Source organism: Ochotona princeps, chromosome 26, assembly GCF_030435755.1.
Source record: "Ochotona princeps isolate mOchPri1 chromosome 26, mOchPri1.hap1, whole genome shotgun sequence".
NCBI lineage: Eukaryota > Metazoa > Chordata > Mammalia > Lagomorpha > Ochotonidae > Ochotona > Ochotona princeps.
In genome coordinates, this window is record NC_080857.1 from 28,085,125 (window position 1) to 28,104,511 (window position 19,387).

The following is a 19,387-nucleotide window of genomic DNA, read 5'->3' on the forward strand; positions in this document are numbered from 1 at the left end:
TTTAGGATGCTACATTGTTAGTGGCAATCCATGCTATCATGACTTTTTCCTTGCATGAATTAAAATGAAGCAACTGATTTTTATATGAGAGAGATGGTTGCAGCCAAGTCACATAGCCAACGAATGTCAAGTCCAAAGGTGAAATGAATTATCCGCATTTCTGCTTCCATACTTTCTCCCAGAACTAGCAGTTTTGGCCCTACTACTTACTTTAGGCTGAAAAATATCTAGTAAAAAAATATTTACATTTTTGTCCCTTACTTGACGTGGTTGAGAAAGGCAAGCTAACATCAACTGAGATTATACCAGAGGATGTCTGAGAGGCCAGTACTAAAGAGCAGCTATATCCCATGTGATGGTCACTGGCCAGTTGGTGGACTGGTCACTGGACCTTGGGCACTGCTCACTGGACTCGTGTCTAATGATCCAGATTAATTCACAGATGGTTCCATGACAACCACAAGATTCTGCCAGGTGGTATCAGTTTTGGTGGCTGAATGATGTCACAAAGCTGGCAGTTTGAAGGTCTAGATGGCCAACAGGCAGGCCAGCTTCCCAGTGAGACGAGGAGACTGAGTGGAGAGCGAGTCTGGAGTGCTGTATGAGCTTCTTCAAGAGCGCAGGTGCTGTTCACTTCTGGGGAAGTGGATTCCTGTAAAGACACACTTCTCCAACAAACCAGCACTTGTGGTAGGGAGATCTCCTCAACCTATCTCAACTGTCATCACTAATATAACCAATGAAGAGTTTCAGATAGATTTCTATTTTATTTAAAAGCACATCACACTATACACATTGATACATTGACCTGTGTTGGCAAAAATGCCATAGGTTTCCAATGGAGCAATCCCAGCTCCACTGAAACTATTTAGGTGATCTGCCTAGTGAACCCCTGCAACTTTGAAAGGGCCCCAAATGAACGTGATAGTTCTTTTTGTAGCTGAACTGTTGAGTTGAGTGGAGGTCACTGAGTGTCCCATGCAGGGCATCACGTGGTCAGATGGCTTTGCCTTGCAGTTTCTCTGCATGTGTCCCTCCTCCCTTTGGCTGGGATGCTGCAAGCTGGTGTGCTTATCCTTCTCTCTCCCCTTGTTCATCCAGAATGTTCCAAGGCTAAGAGCCAAGCAATGGGAAAAGTTTCTTTTAATTGTGCTTATTGACTTTCCGCGGCGTGTGTCCCATCATGGCCTGACATCCGCCCTAACGGAAATGCATGTTTTCATGTGTACAGCCGTAAAACCCAGGGAACACCACTGAAAGTGCTTGAATAATTTTAAATTTAGAGTCAAAGTCAAGAACATCTATATTTTCATCATCTAGGAAAATGTCATCCCCCCAAATTTTATAGAAATCAATTCTAGGAAAATTTCTTGATAAATATAAAATTGTAGATGTGAATCTTTGTCACTTGTTTTCTTTTTCAGTTCGGTCATTCTCAGGTGTGATTCTCAAAGCAGCTGGAAGGTGTCCAGCAGCAAGCGCTCTTTCAGAAAGAAAGAAATCCTCAAGATGACAGCTAATTGTGGATTGACATCTGTCCCACAGCAGAACTGATCCTCATCTTGCAGAGTAGGTTACCTCGTTTTGAAAAAAAGAATCTTTTCGTGCAAAATATTTTCAAGCAAATCCGTGTACCCTGAGTAGACACCCTGAGTCAATCTGGAATGAAACGAATTTATGAACAAGATGTTGTTTCTGAAATTAAATAATGATGATGTATCCAGGTACAGCTAGGAAAATTTGGTCTATGACTCAATCCTTTATTTCTTAAGATTTGAAGGTTTTCTTTGGCAAGGAAATGCTACAGAGGGAAAAGTAGGAGAGACAGGGAGAAAAATCTTTCATCCCCAAGTCACCACAATGTCCAGAGTTTCCAGGAGTTTCTTCTGGGTCTCTCTTGTAGGTTCAGGGGCTCCAGAGCTTGTGTGGACCATCCCCTAATGCTTTCCCAGGCCACAGGTAGGGAGCTGTAATGAAACACAAACTGTAGGCCAAGGTAGTGACAGTTCTAGCAGGCAGTGTACACCTTCACATCAGTCCTCTTTTTTTTAAAGATTTATTTTATTGCAAAGTCAGATATACAGAGAGGAGGAGAGACACAGAGGAAGTTTTCTGTCTGGTGATTCACTCCCCCAGTGACTATAACGGCAGGTGCTGCGCTGATCAGAATCCAGGAGCCAGGAACTTCCTCCAGGTCTCCCACACAGGTGCAGAGTCCCAAGGTTTTGGGCCGTCCTCGACTACTTTCCCAGGCCACAAGCAGGGAGTTGGATGGGAAGTGGGGACACCGGAATTAGAACCAGTGCCCATATGGGATCCTGGCGTGTTCAAGGTGAGGACTTTAGCCACTAAGCTACCGTGGCAGGCCCACATCAGTCCTCTTGTATGAGTCTTATGGTAGATGAATATGCAGAGATGTTTATTACTGGGCGGCAGATTAGTGGTGTGCACATTAGCTGGAAACTAGTTTCTGGCTTCGGCCTGACCCTGATATGGGCCCTCTGGCCATTTCAGTGAGCGAGCCAGCAGATGGAGCATCTCTGTCTCTGAAGTTCTAAGTAGAGTCACACCATAAACTCAGCTACTCTGATATGGGATGTGGGAATCCATCTCTCTACAAACACTGTCCCTGGAGGGCAGCTAGGATGGCACAAATGGATTTCTGTTATCAGTTGTCCCCACTGGTGAGCCTGTCACTCCTACCATACAGGAGACACTGGCTTTATTCTTACCTCCTGGATTCAGTCTAGCAGCTGTATATACTTGCGGTCTGACCTAATAAATACAGTATTTAACCCTCCAGAAATCTGATAAGAAAGACAGGATGTGCTTGTTGACAGCTAAATGAGTTGAAATTTACCCAATCTTCTGGATAATTCAGTCTTTGCTTCAGATTGTTTCGTTGCTGTTTCTCAGCTTTTCCATTTTAAGAGCTTTGATCATCAAGGTCCGCTGCTGGCTTTGTGGACTAGTGGGTTAAACCATTGTTTGACATGCCTGTAACCCATATCAGAGTGCCCGATTTGAATCCTGGCTGCTCTGCTTCCCAGTCAGCCTCTTGCTAACATGCCTGTCTTTCAAATGTTGTAATTATTATTTTCCGTGAGACGCTTTGTAGGTGTAGGAACTCTCTTTTCCCCCTACCCTTGCTCCCTCCCCACTCCCCTCTCCCACCAGTTTCTCCCATACTATCATGGCATTATGGTCCTTTAGTAACAACTGCAAATTTAGCATTCTTCCACTTAGGGAATAGGCAAAGGTAGAAATGCAGTATCACATTTTCAAGGTAAATTCAACTGATCCACTGAGAATTCTTTGATTCAGGAGTAGAGATGCATATTGCAACATAGCTTTCCTTTTCAGTATGCTTGTCTTCATCATACAGTCCATCTATGTGTATATATGTATATACTTGCTTACGTTTATTTCTGTCATTTATTTTGCAACAAGCTTGTCTTCTATCACAGAGAACATAGGATATTTGTCCAAGTGTCGTCATGTTGGGTCCACAAAGTGCAAGCTGAGGTCCAGAGCCGACTCAAGATCACCCAACTCTCAGGTTCAGTAGCTGTGAAGAAAGGCTCTTCTCCACAGCCCTCTTGACTTTACAAAACGTGCATGAGGTTTTCAAAATTACAGGATGCTTAGTAGGCGGACAGAAGCACATAGCGAGCTTTTGGCCCCTTACTACATTACTCTGGAGAAAAAAACTAATCGCAAGTCCCTGCAAATATGTGCTGCATAACTTAGGCTCAGTTCTAGGGAAGATACCGATGCCTTGCCTTCCAGGAGTTTAGTCTTCATCATAGCTGCTCTCCATCACCACACCTATTTGGTAAGACAGTCTAGACAAAGTTTCTTCTCGTTTTCCTCTATCATGGACTTTGATGTAAGGGAAATCTTGCCCAGAACACCAGGAGATCCTTACCACAAGAGCTTTCCCTTCTAGCTCTGTGGCAAACCCCACCTCTCCGGGCTAATCCCTCTGGGGCACTCATGGGTGCTGCACGCACCTACTGACGGGAGTCAGTGCACTGAACACAAACTTCTTGTGGGTGTGACTGTTAACAACCCATGTCTCTGATCCCTTGAAACTAGTCCAATGTCTGAGGATTTCTCAAGTGGAGGATTAGCTTACCATGCCACTACATTGGAGCCCATTTTACTATTTTTAAAGGTGAGTTTATCAGTGAACCAACTCATGTACACTATGAGGGCTATAGGTTCTGTTGAAGATAACATTGCAGCTTTCCACCACTCCCTCCACCAATCTTCTCACATTGGAAACCTCAACGCCCTGTTGGCTATCCCATAACTTTAAACTGGCTGCTTTGTGACATCATTCTACCACCCACCTTGCTACTTCATGATAGAACCTCGTGGGTGTCCATGGAGCTGTCTGTCAACAAAGTTGGGCCATGTCACATGACCAGGGACCTTCCTACTGGACACATGGGCTCTTGGTCACCAGTCTCCCAGCCATCCTCGGAATCATCTACTCACCCTTCCTACCTATAGTTGGTGGTTCCTTGTCTCTGACCATCTCAGGTAAGGGAGGAAATCATCCGTGTTCTTTATCAGATGGATTGTTTCCGCATAAACGTAATCATAGCATCCATACACCACTACTAATGGGAGGAAACACTGAATCAGGAAGCTGAAGACTTAATTACTGATTTGGCTTTGACACTGAATGCCCACTTTGAACTAATCAGCACTCTCACACAAAATCTGTGGCTTCATTTGAAACCTTAGGAAACAGATTGAATACTGTCTCTGACACCTCTCTCCATCTTTTTCTCATATTGAACCTTAGCGGGTATTCACATAGAAAATGAAATCAGAAACTCCTTGAGAATGTGTTTTTCAACAGAAAGAGAGAAAAAAATCCCTGATAATATAGAAAAACTGGCACTATCTATCTGGTTAATGAAACTCTATTGTTGGCTTTCCTTTACATATATTTCCAGTTTGTGTCAAACTGGATGCTGTTCAAAAAGTGACAGTGATATATTTTGGGGTTTTCTGTTTCATCTCAATTAAGTGAGATTGCCTGCGCTGTATGAGGCAGATATGTAAGGAAGGAAGTTTGGGACAACAGGAACTGAGAGGAAGGAGAAAGGATAGAAATGCTGCATTTTGTTTTTTTTAATAGCTGAGTAGTATTCCATGGAGTAGATGAACCATAGCTTTCTTATCCAATCCTCTGTTGATGGGCATTTTGGTTGTTTCCATGTTTTTGCAATTACTGATTGTGCTGCTATGAACATAGGAGTGCATGTTGGTTTCTCATAAAACAAGTGTTCTGGATATATTCCTAGGAGTGCTATTGCCGGGTCATACGGTATGCAAACTGGAAACCATAATGCTAAGGGAAATGAGCCAATCCCAAAAGGTTAAATACCACATGTTTGCCTTAATTTAAGATGATATGATGTTATGTATAACATGTTATGTTTTGAATGTTATAGGTTGTGTATAAACTAAAATTGAAATGTCAATGAGGTGGTCACAGAAGGTGGCTGGGAACTCGCATTTACTTTTAACATATTGGCTACTCATTACTATGTCAATTAATTCCATGGTGATGTAAATTTTTGCTGATGGTATGTTGGAGCTTTTAATTGATCGGGATGATAGTCTGCTGGCTCTGTCTTCAGACCAGAGAGTGTATACCTAAGAAGCCGTTGAACTTGACTGGACAATAAGATGCTGGACTCTATGTTTGGTATATGCTTGCAATGGGGGAATCTCAACTGAACTTGAACTGTGGTTATGCAACAAGGTGGAGGAATCCACCATGGTGGGAGGGTTAGGGGAGGGGTGGGGAGAATTCCAGTACCTATGAAACTGTGTCACATAATACAATATAATTAATGAATTTAAAATAAAATTAAAAAAAAAAAGAAATGCTGGAGGGGAACATATCATAATTACAGAGATGGGGCTCACAGAGTCTTCTCAAGGCAAGAAGAGTTGTTTTGGCATGAATGTGGACAGGTGGACTCAGGATGTAGAAATTAAAGCTGAGAGGACAGGGTGAACATTACTCAGAGGAGTGACAACCTTTCACTACCTGAACTAGGAAGAAAACCAGGGCCAGAATTGGATAGCACTAGGAACATAACTATTTACAAAGTCACATTCAGTTACTTGGTTTTGATTTTTCCCATTCCATCTTTGAACATGAAGACACCTGACAAATTTTTCAAAGCTTATTTGTGGACAGTGAACAAATTTCCTGCATTTCACACTGCATTTGTAGGAGCAGGGTGATCCTTCCCACCAAGCGCTCCCATCTGTCTGCATTCCCAGCCATCCTTTCCTCCTTTCTTATTCAGGTTTTATTTTTTTTTAAATTACTACTGTGGGCATAATTTCATTTCACTTAACAGTCACGGCTTAATATTCTGCTGGGTAAAATTTAAATAAATACCAAATAGGGAAATATCCCTTTGTATCAGAAAAGGTATAGACACAGGAGGTAAAGAACACTCATAATTGAGGATGTCCGTTTCACTTCTAATGAAATTTGACTTGAGTGCTGTGCAGGTGCTCCACGGATCATTGCTCTGCCTGTGAATGCCAGCATCTCATATGAGCATTGATTCGAGTCATTGCTCCTCCATTTCCAATCCTAGGTGAAAATGAAACATGGTTCATGTCCTTGGGACCCTGACTCCATGAACCCACATGGGCCACCCAGTGGGAGATTTTGTCTTGCTTTTAGTTCAGCTGAGCTCCAGCTCCAAAGATTTGTTTGTGGAGTGAAACAGCATAAAGGGTGTCTGTCTGTCTCTCTTTCTCTCACATTCACTCTAGAAGTCTGCCTTTCAAATAAAATCTTTCAAAAACAAATTTTAAAAACGTGTATTACGTATGATACTCTTTAGGGCTGGTGCCATGGACAACAGGCTAATCCTCCACTTTGTCACACCAGCATCCGATATGGGCACCAGATCTTGTCCTGGCTGTTCTACTTCCAATCCCACTCTCTGCTGATGGCCTGTTCAAGTCCATTGGACTCTGTGCCAATGTGGCAGCCCCAGAAACTCTGGATTCTTTTTATATTGCTGATCTTGCTATTTGTTATACAGCTCTACATTGATAACAAATTTATATGTACTAGTTAAAATTCATTCAAAGATGGTCTGTTGTGGGCCATGTTTTGGGTAACAGTATTCACTAAAACACAGTAGATAATATTCCTGTGTGCATTATGGCAAGCGTGAGAATAGAACTTCAAACTACGTTTATTATTTTTTGATGTATGTTACATATCCCCATTCTCAGTAATATTTACAGAATGGGTTACAACAAACATCTCATGGAGATAAATAGGTAAGTTTATTTTGGTGGCAGAATTTGATAACTATGAAAATTGTTAATGTTATACATGTATTGTTTTAATTTATTTTGTTATTTCATGATACAGTTCCATGGGCCCTGGGATTTTCCTATTTTCCTCCTCAAATCCCTACCCTACATTGGTTTCCCCTTTATCATGACAGTATCGTACAGTCCCTCAGAAACAGTTGTAAGTACATTGTTGTGCTATTGCAGTGTATCCTGATATTGTAGATCTGGGCAATAGCAGAGTCCAGCATGCTCTTCTCACAATAGAGTTAACACTTTTATTGGGAGTCCAGCTCTGACTTAAAAGCAGAGATGCATACTGCTTTGTATCTTCACATCTGAATGTGACAGTCTCTACCACACAGTTAATGTACATCCCCTGAAATAAAAAGCCAATTTCACATGAATTTGAGAATACATTATATAATTCCAAATCCTTTGCAGCAAACTAACTATCATTTCACCCCAAATCCATGAACTCTTTGGAAAACACTTGTATTTTTTGGAGTTCTGACACATTGTGTGTTTGTCAGAATATTTGATTTTTAGATTTTCTGAAACTCACTCGATTTTTTCCAAATACATCTCATGAAACAAATGTCATGTATTAATTATTGTATTGGCTATCACAACTGTAAGGAAGTTGTCTTGAATAAAGACAGATGACCCTTAGAATTAACACTTGGATTAGCTTACAGATAGATTCTAGGCAATGCTGTATGGCCTTAACACTCCCCACCAAAATGACGATGATCAATACTTTAATATTGTTAAAGGGGAAGACTTAAAATAACCTGAAAATGCCAATATTCACAGTTCTACCTCTCTCACCTCCGGTGTTAAAGCTTATTTGAGACTGAGAGACTATTGGTGTTAGAAACCTTGAGATTTCAGTGTTGAGACAATAACACTTCCTCAGGCTCATCCATTTTCTTTTCTCCTTCTTCTTTCTAGAGAGAATTTCCCAAGTCCACATTTACTTGGGACGTCCATGGCCCTGAAGCTTTCTGTTGCCACAGTAAACAGTCAGTCTGCTTAAAAGGAAGCATTGTCTACTTCCCCAGTGTGTGGCCCACCTGTCAGCTCAGCGTGGGTCCTGCCATCAGCCGCAGGCATCTTGTTCCAGCCACTCATGTGCAGAGCCTGTAGTGGCTAACATTCATGTGTAATGATGCTCTCTGGAGTTACTGACCAGAGCCAGCCCTCCAAGTCTGCTGCCTCATAACCAGCTCTTCTGGGATGGGATATCACAGGAAGCACCACAAGGAAATCTTCATCACGCAGAGACTTCACTTGGGTAAATCTCACCCAGGAGAACACAGCAAGGACAGTATGAATGACCAGATGACAGATGCTGATGCCCTTGTCCCTCTCTTCCCGTCCTCATTCCAGGGATGGTAACTCAGATGTTCACTCAGGGATGTAGCCTGTCACTGCCATACCAGGAAGCAAGCCAGATCTATTACTCTAATCGAGATAAGCCCAGAATCTGTCCGTGCTCATACAGTTCATGAGGAAGTGCTCCACCTACTCAACCTTCGTGTTGTGGTTGAACTTACTCCTGTAAGGGAGAGGAGACAAGGCCCAATGGGAAACTGCTTCCCTATACTTTTTTTTTTTTTTAAGTACAAATTGTATTTAATAAAATATTTTTCCCTATTAGTCATTTGTTTCTATTAACATAGGGCTATTTTGCCAATGCCAGTGATCCTAAATGGACTAGTATATATATATTTTTTTAATTATTTATTATTTAACTTCAGTAATTACATTGTATTATGTGACACAGTTACATAGATACTTGGGTTCTCCCCACCCCTCCCCAAACCCTCCCACCATGGTGGATTCCTCCACCTTGTTGCATAACCACAGCTCAAGTTCAGTTGAGATTTCCCCATTGCAAGCGTATACCAAACATAGAGTCCAGTATATTATTGTCCAGTCAAGTTCAACGGCTTCTTAGGTATACCCTCTCTGGTCTGAAGACAGAGCCAGCAGAGTATCATCCCAGTCAATTGAAAGCTCCAACATTTCTTTTTGTTCCACTGCATTCATTGTTTTGTCCTTTTTTTCTTTTCTCATTGTATTATCCTCTGAAGTAAAAAAGCAAGAAAGGAGTTTGAAGATGGTGGATTAAACAGATGAAAATCATTAGCAAATCTGAAGCAGAACAGGCACAATCCCGGGAAATAGGAGAGTACAGGCCAATGATGGAAGGACATCTGGACACCTGTGGACACAGGGACGCAGCAGAGACAGCAGAGTGGGGCTGCAGTGAATAGATATCCCAGCAGTATCTGAGCTCCACCAGGAGTCCAACGGGAAAGAGTTTACTGAGAACTTGGAGGTGAGCCCAGCCATAGGAGTATAATGATTTGGAAGACATTGAAACCAAGCTTGCAGAGGCTCTGGATTCTCCCCGGTGCAGCAGAAAAATCAGGATTCTGCACTGTTACGTTTGGAAATAACTGATATTCATCATTTCTGGCTTGCAGTTCATTGTTTTTAACTTGGTTTGGCTTTGAGGATCCTGTGGGTGAGGTGGAGCAGCCTGGCTTCACCAATGACAATCTGGGAAAGAATGCTCTGAGTTTTGACACTCAAGGGGGATTTGAAGAGAACACCAAGGCTATCAGTAGCTTTGCATACACTTCTACACTGGTGAAGGATATTTGTCTTCCACTGATTACTTCAGCCACTTGAAAGATCTGAATAAACCAAGAAGTCCCACAGAAATCAAGGCGACAGTTCCTAAAGTTATCACAGCACATCAGATACAGGATAGTGCAAGTAACAAACAGGATTTCTCCAACCAGACCAGGAGGAATAAACCAAAATCTTGAGCATGTCCGTGGTGTGCTCAAGGCCAAAATCCAGGCAAAGGACTTGCAGGTCCTGATGGAGGGAGAAATCACTCATGCCAGTGTTATAGCCAGTGAGTAAAAGGGATCTAGTCATTATGTCCCTCAAAGCCAATGAGAAACTTCAGAATGTTTATCATGTAATCCTTGGGAACCAAGATCCATGGGCTAAAAGGGTCAAAAGAACTCAAGAAAACATCTCTAAAGTAGCTGCAGAAAGCAAGCAAGCAATCAACAAATAAAACCAAGGCCATCAGCCTCTGGAAATTCTTCCCAGGCATGATGTATGGACCATGCCTACCTTTACCAACATTGCGGCACAATGACCCTGTCTGCAGTTACTGGTGAGAACCAGATTTCCATGTCTGCTGCCTCCTACCCTGCTCTTCAAAAATGAGCTATGACAGGAAGCACTGTGAAAAAGTCGTTACCACAAGAGGACTGCACTGGAAGAACTCTCACAGACCAAGAACACAGTGTTTCTTCCACAACGATGGTAGCCTGGAGTGACCAAACTGTAGATGTCAACGCCATGGTCGCTCTCTTTCCATCACTCATTCAGAGGATGACATCTCCAATTCCTCCCATACCACAAGCCACCTAGATCCTATGCTATAAGCAAGGCATGTATGTGTCGTTACCAGCCTCGACTCCTGAAATCTGCAGTCCTACATCTGCACAACCCAACACATGAACAAGTATTCAAGGGGAGTGCAAATGAAAAACTTCAAAGAAGTGTGATGCAAAGAGGATCGCTGAATGTGGAGCATCCTTGTATGTAGTTGCAACTCTATCCAAAACACTTCACACGGAAGAGATGTCTGTGTCATAGGAGCCAAGGAGGAGTCAACACGTTTCATGACGAATGAGTCTCCCTAACATCAAATGGCATCCTTTTCTCACCTGCTTTTGCAGTTCATAGAGCACCTAATCCAAGAAGCATTTCAATGACAGCTCAGTTGCATAATCTATGTCTCGGCACAGCCTCTAGCTCAACATAGGAACAAATGCAGAAGGGTAATAATTTGGACAAGAATCAAAGCAAGTTTGTAGAGCCTGCACTGATCCCTGTGAAAATCCCTCATGTTCATCATCTTATGCACTGATCCTCCTTCTGGCTAAGAGAAGCATCCTGATCCCACAAATGCCAGTCGAGAAAAGATCAGCCTGAATCTTGAAGGCCCAAGCAGATTTGAAGAAAGGGTTGAGGATTGCAACAGCTTGGCACCCATTGCTACACTGGTGGAGGGCATTTGCTTTCCATACATCTTCAGTCCCTTGAAAGATCTGCACCAATGCAAAGGTACTGTGGAACTCAGTGCCACGGGTCCTGGAGCTATCAAAAGGATCAGATAAAGGACAGTGCAAGTGACAATCAGGGTCACTGCAATCAAATCAGGAGGAAAAAAATATATAATGTTTTTGAGCCAGGCCATGGTGCATCCAGTGTCAAAACCCAGCCAAAAAAGCCACAGAGGACCTGTTGCAAGGAGAAATCATTGACCCCACTGCATTCTTGGCAGTGAAAGCCAACTTTAGTACTATTACAAAGGACAGGAGGAGCCTCTACTTTCTGGAGAACTTGGTCCCTGCCTGTAACCCTGTGATTCTGTGGCATGCCCAGGAGTTTTGGCCTCTGCCCCTCACCCAGAAATGGTGATGGTGCTGAAGAAGATTCAGCACAGTCTTACCCCATCACTCGTCTCAACGTCTGATATTTCTTACTGCAAGCAAGAAGCTGGGGAGGAATGAGATCAATAGATAATCCAACCAGCCAAGCAGAGGATCTTCAGAAGTTACACTTGCCAAGAGTCCTCTGTTTTCATACTCCAGCTAAGAACACCTGATACAGATGAGACGTCTGTATAATATGAGTACAGTGCATGAGCATTTTGAGGGATACTGCACCTTCCACTGCCCTAGCCATTCAGTTTCCTGCACCAAAACATCACTTTCTCTTCTCCTTGAAATTCAGAGTTTGTTTTGAGATAATGACATAGTTTACTGGGGACAGTTTTAGTTTCCTTAACTGGCACCATCTTAAAGCTCTTGTGTTCAGACCCCCTGTGTAAAGAAATGAGGCCCAGAGTATGTCCTTGCATAATAGTGCAAGAGAAAGAACTCTACTTACACGGAGCCCATCATGTGTTCTTGTTCTCTCAGGAGTGGAGTGACCTAATATGAGAGTGCTACGCAGTATAAATAAAATAGCAGGCTGTTAAATCCACTTTTGCTATTTCACTTAACAATCCTATGAGGGAAAAACAACAGCAATAAAAATCTCACCAGTGACAACTACAAACAACCACGGCCTATCTATTCAGGATTCTTAGGAAGATCTCCTAGAAATTCTTGGCTCACATGGAAAGTATTTGAGCACTGCATCAGTTTGTAGTCAGAGCATCTCACTTACAGGGAGTGATTTTTTATTGCTTTGAAATCATGGGTCAATCCTTGGGGATACAGAATTTTTGGTCATACAACCTCTAACCAAGATTATATTTTTCTGCCACAAACTGCAGAATCATTGTCCCACTCCTACACAAGTCCTATCATCACTTGAATGTGAACCACCATGTGTGTCAGAAACACTTCCGTGATAGATCTAGGCCTGAGTCCTGCAATGTCTTTGGCATTGAAGCCAGGTACAAGCAAGGTGCAAACAGAACCCTAATATGCAAGAGATGAAAACCAAATTTTCAGACCCGCCATTTGCTCTTCAGAGCACAGAGAGAAGATCCTCCACTTCTCCCTTTGGAAATGATTGATGTTCACCATACTACAGGAGCGCTGATGCTTCTCTGGCCAGCAGCAACAGCATGAAACCACAAACGCACATCTAAAAAAAAGAACTGTTCAAGTCTTGAGCAATCTGAGTGATTTGACAATGGGACAGGAGAAGAGTGGCTTTGTAGACATTGCTATACTGCTGGAAGGTATTTGTCTTCTTCAGATATTCAGTCCCCTGCTAGGTGTTGACCAGCCCATAGGTTCCAGAGAATTCAGTGCTACACATGAGATGCTGGAGCCATCAAAGTCCATAAGGTGCAGGTCAGTGTGGGGAAAGTACATGCGCCCACCAATCAGGTCAGGAAGAAGAAGCATAAAACTGCTCAGACTATCAGTAACAGGCCAAACCAACAAGTGAGCAGAGAACCAGAGACAATCATAGAGGCAGAAGTGCGTGATTGCCGGGCTGTAGCCAGTCACAACAGTGCTGTGGGGCTGGATATAAAGGTTCCCTCATTATTGCATCAAGAAGAAGCATAAAGATGCTGAGCCTGTCCATGATAGGCGAAAACATCAAGTGAGCTGAGAACCAGAGACAATGATAGAGGCTGAAGTGGGTGATTGCAGGGCTGTAGCCAGTCGCAGCATCCTGTGAATGTGGATGTAAAGGTTCCCTCATTATTGCGTCAAGAAGAAGCATAAAGATGCTGAGCCTGTCTATGATAGGCCAAACCCATAAGCCAGCTGTAGGAAGCAGAGGGAATGAGAGAGGCAGAAATGATTTTCTCCAGGGCTACAGTCAGTCACAGCAGTCCTGTGAATGTGGACATAATGATTCCCTCCAGTTAGGTCCAGAACAAGCATAAAGATGCTTAGCCCGTCCATAGCATGTCAAAGCCATAAGCCAGCTGAAGGAAGCAGAGTGAATGAGAGAGGCATAAGTGGGTGATGCAGGGTTGTTGCCAGTCACAGCAGTCCTGTGAATGCGGCCCAGCGAGCTAGCAACAAACCTCAGAAACCTGCATCCAGCAGATCCAGGACAACCAAGGGCCAAGGTCAGGAACAAGACACAACCACCAAAGAACACAATGCTAAGAGACCTGAGCAGAGCAAGCAGTCGGGCAACAAAGGTAAGACCCAAGAAAAGCCACCCATCCCCAAGACAAAGAGGAAGAGAAATTCACCGGCACTTACACAAAACACCTTCAGGACACCTTGAAGCTGCCTAGGCATGCACATGCTAGAGTCTGTGCACTTCTCATGCACTGGGCAAGAAGACGGGGAGGAATACGGGCCACTCTCCCACCAGGATACTGGGAAGTTCAAGCTTCACCAAAGACCTGTGTGCATCCTCAGCTGCAAAGCCATGCTGAACCCCCGGGAGGGGTGGGGAGACCCTGAGAAAGCTCCAGTCAAAGCCCAGAACCCTGATGATGAAGCTGAGAAAGGCCACACGTCCCCACCCATTTCTGAGATGCCATCCTCCTGAAAGGTGAAGTTGATCCTCCTGACTTTTCCCCCCATGAGAGACCTCAGGCTCAACATCTTCCACAGACCTACAGTGGCTACCCATGTCTGGCCTGCTTCTGCCAACCCAGCTTAGCCTGCTGCAATAATCTGGCCAATCTGCATTTGCCAATGCATCTTACAAGTGTCCAGCCACTCCGACTCTTCCAGTTGCAACCAATATAACCCAATCGGCTTTGGTCAGCCCTCCCCAGTGCAGTGTCCCTCCATCGGCTGTGGCTATGCCTGCATCCAACCAAACGTTACCTTCAAGTTCTCTCAAGTTGCAACCCGTTTTCACTGCTGTACCCAAGCTCCAGCAACGACCCAAGCCTCAAAATCCATTTTCATCCAAGACTTCAGCCTCCATCCCAGGAAGGAAACCTGAGATGCTTGGGCTTTTAGTGTCAACTCCCATCACTGAAGAGCAGAGGACAGAGCGAGAGGCTATGAAGAGGCAGGCTCAACTAGAGTGTGAAGAAGCTGCCAAACAGATCTCATATGGAAAGTTCCAGTATTTCATTGAGAAGAGAAAAAAGAAATGTGTAATTTTCAATACTATGGCTATGCAATAGAAGACCCACTAAAATTCTTCCAGGAAGTTTCATCAGGATAGATAGAAATTTCTCTAGTATTGATAGAGGTAAAGCCTTTAAAAACTGAAATCAAAGTAATAGAATTAATAGATATTCAATAAAGAAGTATTCTTTTTTTCAGAAGCTGTTGTTCAGGTTTTTTTTTTTCTAACGTTCATGTTGGTAGTCCCTAGAGGTTGCATTAGTAAAAATGAATGCAAACCTGGATGAGGAAAAGTAGAGGAAAACACACTAAGGAAAGAGGAATTAGTGTGAACTTGGATTAATACAGAGAACCCAAGGTAAGTTCTAAAATGAAGTAAATATAATGCTTTAAAAGTGACAATAACAGAAGATTATGGCTTGATCAGAACTCATGCAGTCAGATAAGTTTCTGGAAATATTGGTCAGCGTATAATAACCTACCAGATAGGTATTCTAGAAAGTAAGATTCAAGACTCCTTGCTAACAAAGTTGAGTTCCCACATCGTTGTCATAGGAAAAGCTGAATACAAACCACAGAAAATCTGTCAGTGGAATGACAAAATCCTGGCAATTCCCACAGGAACTAACAGGAGGCACTGAGTGCTTGGCAGAAGCAGAGGCCCAACCAGGACAGGGCAAAAAAGCAACACCGTGTGTACTCGGGCAGGACAACAGCCTTCCTCAGATCACCCCAGAATCAACAGCAGAAGGCCAGGATCAATATACCAATGCATTTTTAGTAGTGAGGAAGAGGAAGGGGCTGAGTCACACAGTATAGCAGAGGGAGGACTCCATGTGCAGCCTGAGGGCCTCCTAGGTCCTCAATTTCTAAGAGCCTTTTTGCAGTTAACCTGGCTTTCCATTTAGAACAGCCAGCCAACAAGACAGCGTCAGACAACCAGAGGATCCTAAATGCTAATGTGAACAACATAACTGTCTTCTTTCTCCCATGGGCACGTGTCTCCATGGTGACCCATCAGTGTTCGATGAAGTGCACAAAGCTTGGAGTTGCTCTGTCCAGAGAGGGAAGGCACATGCGCACCAGGCCTAACGAAATCACCCAGATATCTGTGAGAATGAGGTGCTCCTGGAGAGACCACGATCAACATGGACGTGTAGAGTGGGGAGAAATGGAGAGTGTCTGGAACGGCAGGACAGAGCAAGATGGGGAGGGACCAGCACTGTGGCACAGTGAGTAAAGGCGCTGTCTGCAGTGCTGGCAGCTCATATGAGTGGCTGTTGGAATCTGCCGGCCTCTCAGTGTAGCTCCTGCTAACACACCTGAGAAAACAGCAGAGGATGGCCCAGGTACTTGGACCCGTGCACTCATGTGTTGAGACCCAGAGGGAGATTCTGGCTCCTGGATTCTGACATTGCAGTCGTTTGAGGAGTGAGTCCACAGATTCCCCCTGTGCCTTTCCCTCTCTCTGTACAACTCTGAGCTATAAAGAAATTTTTTTTTGTTAAAGAAAGAACATTGAGGATTGTGACTAGCATTGCGGTATAGGGAGCCAAGTTGCCCACTGAAATGCTGCCATCACTTCTCAGAATGCCAGGTGAGGTCCCAGCTGCTCCACTTCCCATTCAGTTAGTTCCCTGCAAAGGCACTTGGGAGCAAGAGAATATGGCCCTAGTGCTTAGGCCCCTGCCGCCCACAGGGAAGTTTCAGGTGGACTTCCTGATGACTGGCTACTCCATGGCCCAGCCACACATTCATGCGCTCTCTCTCTCTCTCTCTCTCTTCTTCTCTCACTGTTTCTCACTCTTCTTTTCACTCTTCCATTGAAATAAATTACTTCTAAAATCTGAAAAACAACAGAGAAAACATTTTAGTTCTGCACAGAGCACATGTGATCTATTTTTCATGATCGTACCTTTAGAGATAACCTTCCTTAATTAAACATCCTTAATTACAAGCATTAAACAACCTTACTTAACCTTTCAAATCTTTTAAAACCATCATAAACGTAGCAGAGAATGAGTACAGTGTATCATTAAGATGTAGCCGACTGGGGTATTTTGTTAACCTTTTCAAAAGCAGTTTGACTCTCTTTTCCCCCTAAAAGTCATTTCACATTTTGACAGTTTCCAGAAATCATAATTCTCCAAGAAATTCAGCTCTGTTTTGTCAGCTCAATGAACACTCAGAGCCATAATGCTTTCTAACTACCTTGCTTTCTCTTGTTCTTAAACTAGCACATGGCTAAGCAGTTTCACAGGTTTTAGATGATCACGATTCAAAACATGGATTCCCAGTGCATAGTAACTACAGAATTCAGCAGAGTTAGAGAGACAACCGGGAGCCATGATCTGATGTGTGTATGCGTATAGTGTTTCATTGAAACAGTGTCTTTCCTTTCTATTCATAAGAACTCTGTGGCTAGGAGTCAGGGGTTCTCTTGTTAAATCAGTAACTGAGTAGAGGTCCTACCATAATCCATTAGTTAGATTGATGCCATGACAGTTACTCTGCATCAGAAGCCACTAAATCCATGCCATTCATACCGACAGGTTAATAAACAGGAATGAACATGCCAGACTGTGTCAGGTGGCAGCTAATGAAGGGTCTGCCCTACCTGGAGGTGAGGAACGCACTAAGGGGCACACTTACACTGGCGTTCAGAGCAGCTTGGTGAACTGTTTCACACGCCGGATTCTAACAGAATCTGAAGCTAACACATGGCCATGAATCTCTCTGAAGACATTCCCAACCTGCCGAATGAAGAGAATGGAAAGTTCATTCTAAAGTTTCTTAATTCTTCCTTCCAGACATCAATGTTCCATTTACACTATACTATGCTTTCATGTGCTTGCAGTTTGTAACACACACCCTGGGAAGATTTATGACAAACAGTGGAACAGTCCTGGTAGCCTGGTAATCCATTTCCCTGCTGGTTTTTTAAATTATTTCACTACTGCACATATTGAGCTCTTTGCACATAGTGAGCTCTTTAATGGAGCTTCATCTAATTCATCTGTATGTCCTCAGCATTAAGCATGATGTCTGGCACTCACAGATGTGAGTCAATGAAGGAAAGGTTATTAGCTGGATTTTCTTATTGTGGGTTCGCTGTTACTCCACTTGGAACTTTACTAAATAATGTGAGACAAAGAAAAGTCTTGTATGTAACTGCTATGCAAAATGATCAAAACTAAATAAAGAGCCAGAGTTTCTTCTGCTCTGAAATGGGGTTTATACAATTGTTCTCGGTAAAAGGAAGACGTAAATAAGCGAAGGGTCTTGTTTGTTTCTGTGGTGGTTTTCTACTCGGAGTACATGGTCCCATCATTACTGGGTGATCATTCTTTTCTGAGTCATTAAACATCTGGAAAGTTCTACTTGACGAGACACTAAGTGTCCCACAAAGCCTCCTGAATCCCCTTCCCAACAAGTCTTGAGCATACACGCTTAGTGCCCTAGGGTTTCTCATCAGGCATTTCTTTTCTCTTGCTGTTTCAGTTTATGGCTCAATATCCACTGGTAATTGTTGAAGGCTTCTAATTTTCCCTGATTGGCAGTGTCTGACCTCCCCTGAGAGGTGCTCAGTACCAACCCGAAAACCAAGGAGCTCCAACAGCGTCAGCTACAGCTGAAAGATATGAGCCCACGCTCCTTCCAGGCACCTTTAGTGACCCTAGCAGTAAACACATCTCTAGAAACTTGACAATACATCCTGTGCACCAATGTGTAAACTACAACTGGAAAAAAAAAAAAAAAAACAAGGAGAAGACATTAGCATAGAACGAAGCAACATTCTTGTTTTTTTTTTTCTTTTAGCAGAAATCAAGTTGAATTATTTTGCTGTCTGTCCGCATCCACAATCTTTCAATTTGTAGGCACGTTGGGAGGAAACAGTAACTCAGCTACATAGACATTACTAAATGTACGACAACAAAATGCTCTGTTGAGATCTGCAGGGGAATTGGCCTCCACCCTCAAATGTTCAAAGAACATATCCAAAACTTCTTTAAAATGCATTTCAATGGCAATATTTACAGTTTCCTGTTAGTAAGCTGCTTACAGTAAATCCTACTTCCTGTGAATTCAAGTACTTACACTGAGGTCCCGGCACGGTAGCCTAGCAGCTCAAGTCCTTCCCTTGCATGATCTGGAACCCATATGGTCTCCGGTTCATGTTCCAGCTGCTCCACTTCCCTTCCAGCTCCCTGCTTGTGGCCTGGGAAGGCAGTCAAGGACAGCCCAAAGCCTTGGGACCCTGCACCCGCGTGGGAGAACCTGAAAGAGGTTCCTGGCTCCTGGCTTCGGGTTGGTTCCTGGTGTAAAATGGCCACTTAGGGAGGGAATCAGCAGACAGAAGACCTTTTCTCTCCTCCTCTCTATGCATCTGACTTTCCAATAAAAACAAATACAGA

At 43.4% G+C, this 19,387-nt stretch overlaps 1 pseudogene; it reads left to right on the forward strand.

Annotated features, from left to right (window-relative positions):
• The first annotated feature begins 10,710 nt into the window (after positions 1 to 10,710).
• On the forward strand, positions 10,711 to 15,069 carry LOC101516971 (uncharacterized protein C2orf78-like; annotated as a pseudogene).
• The last annotated feature ends 4,318 nt before the right edge of the window (positions 15,070 to 19,387 follow it).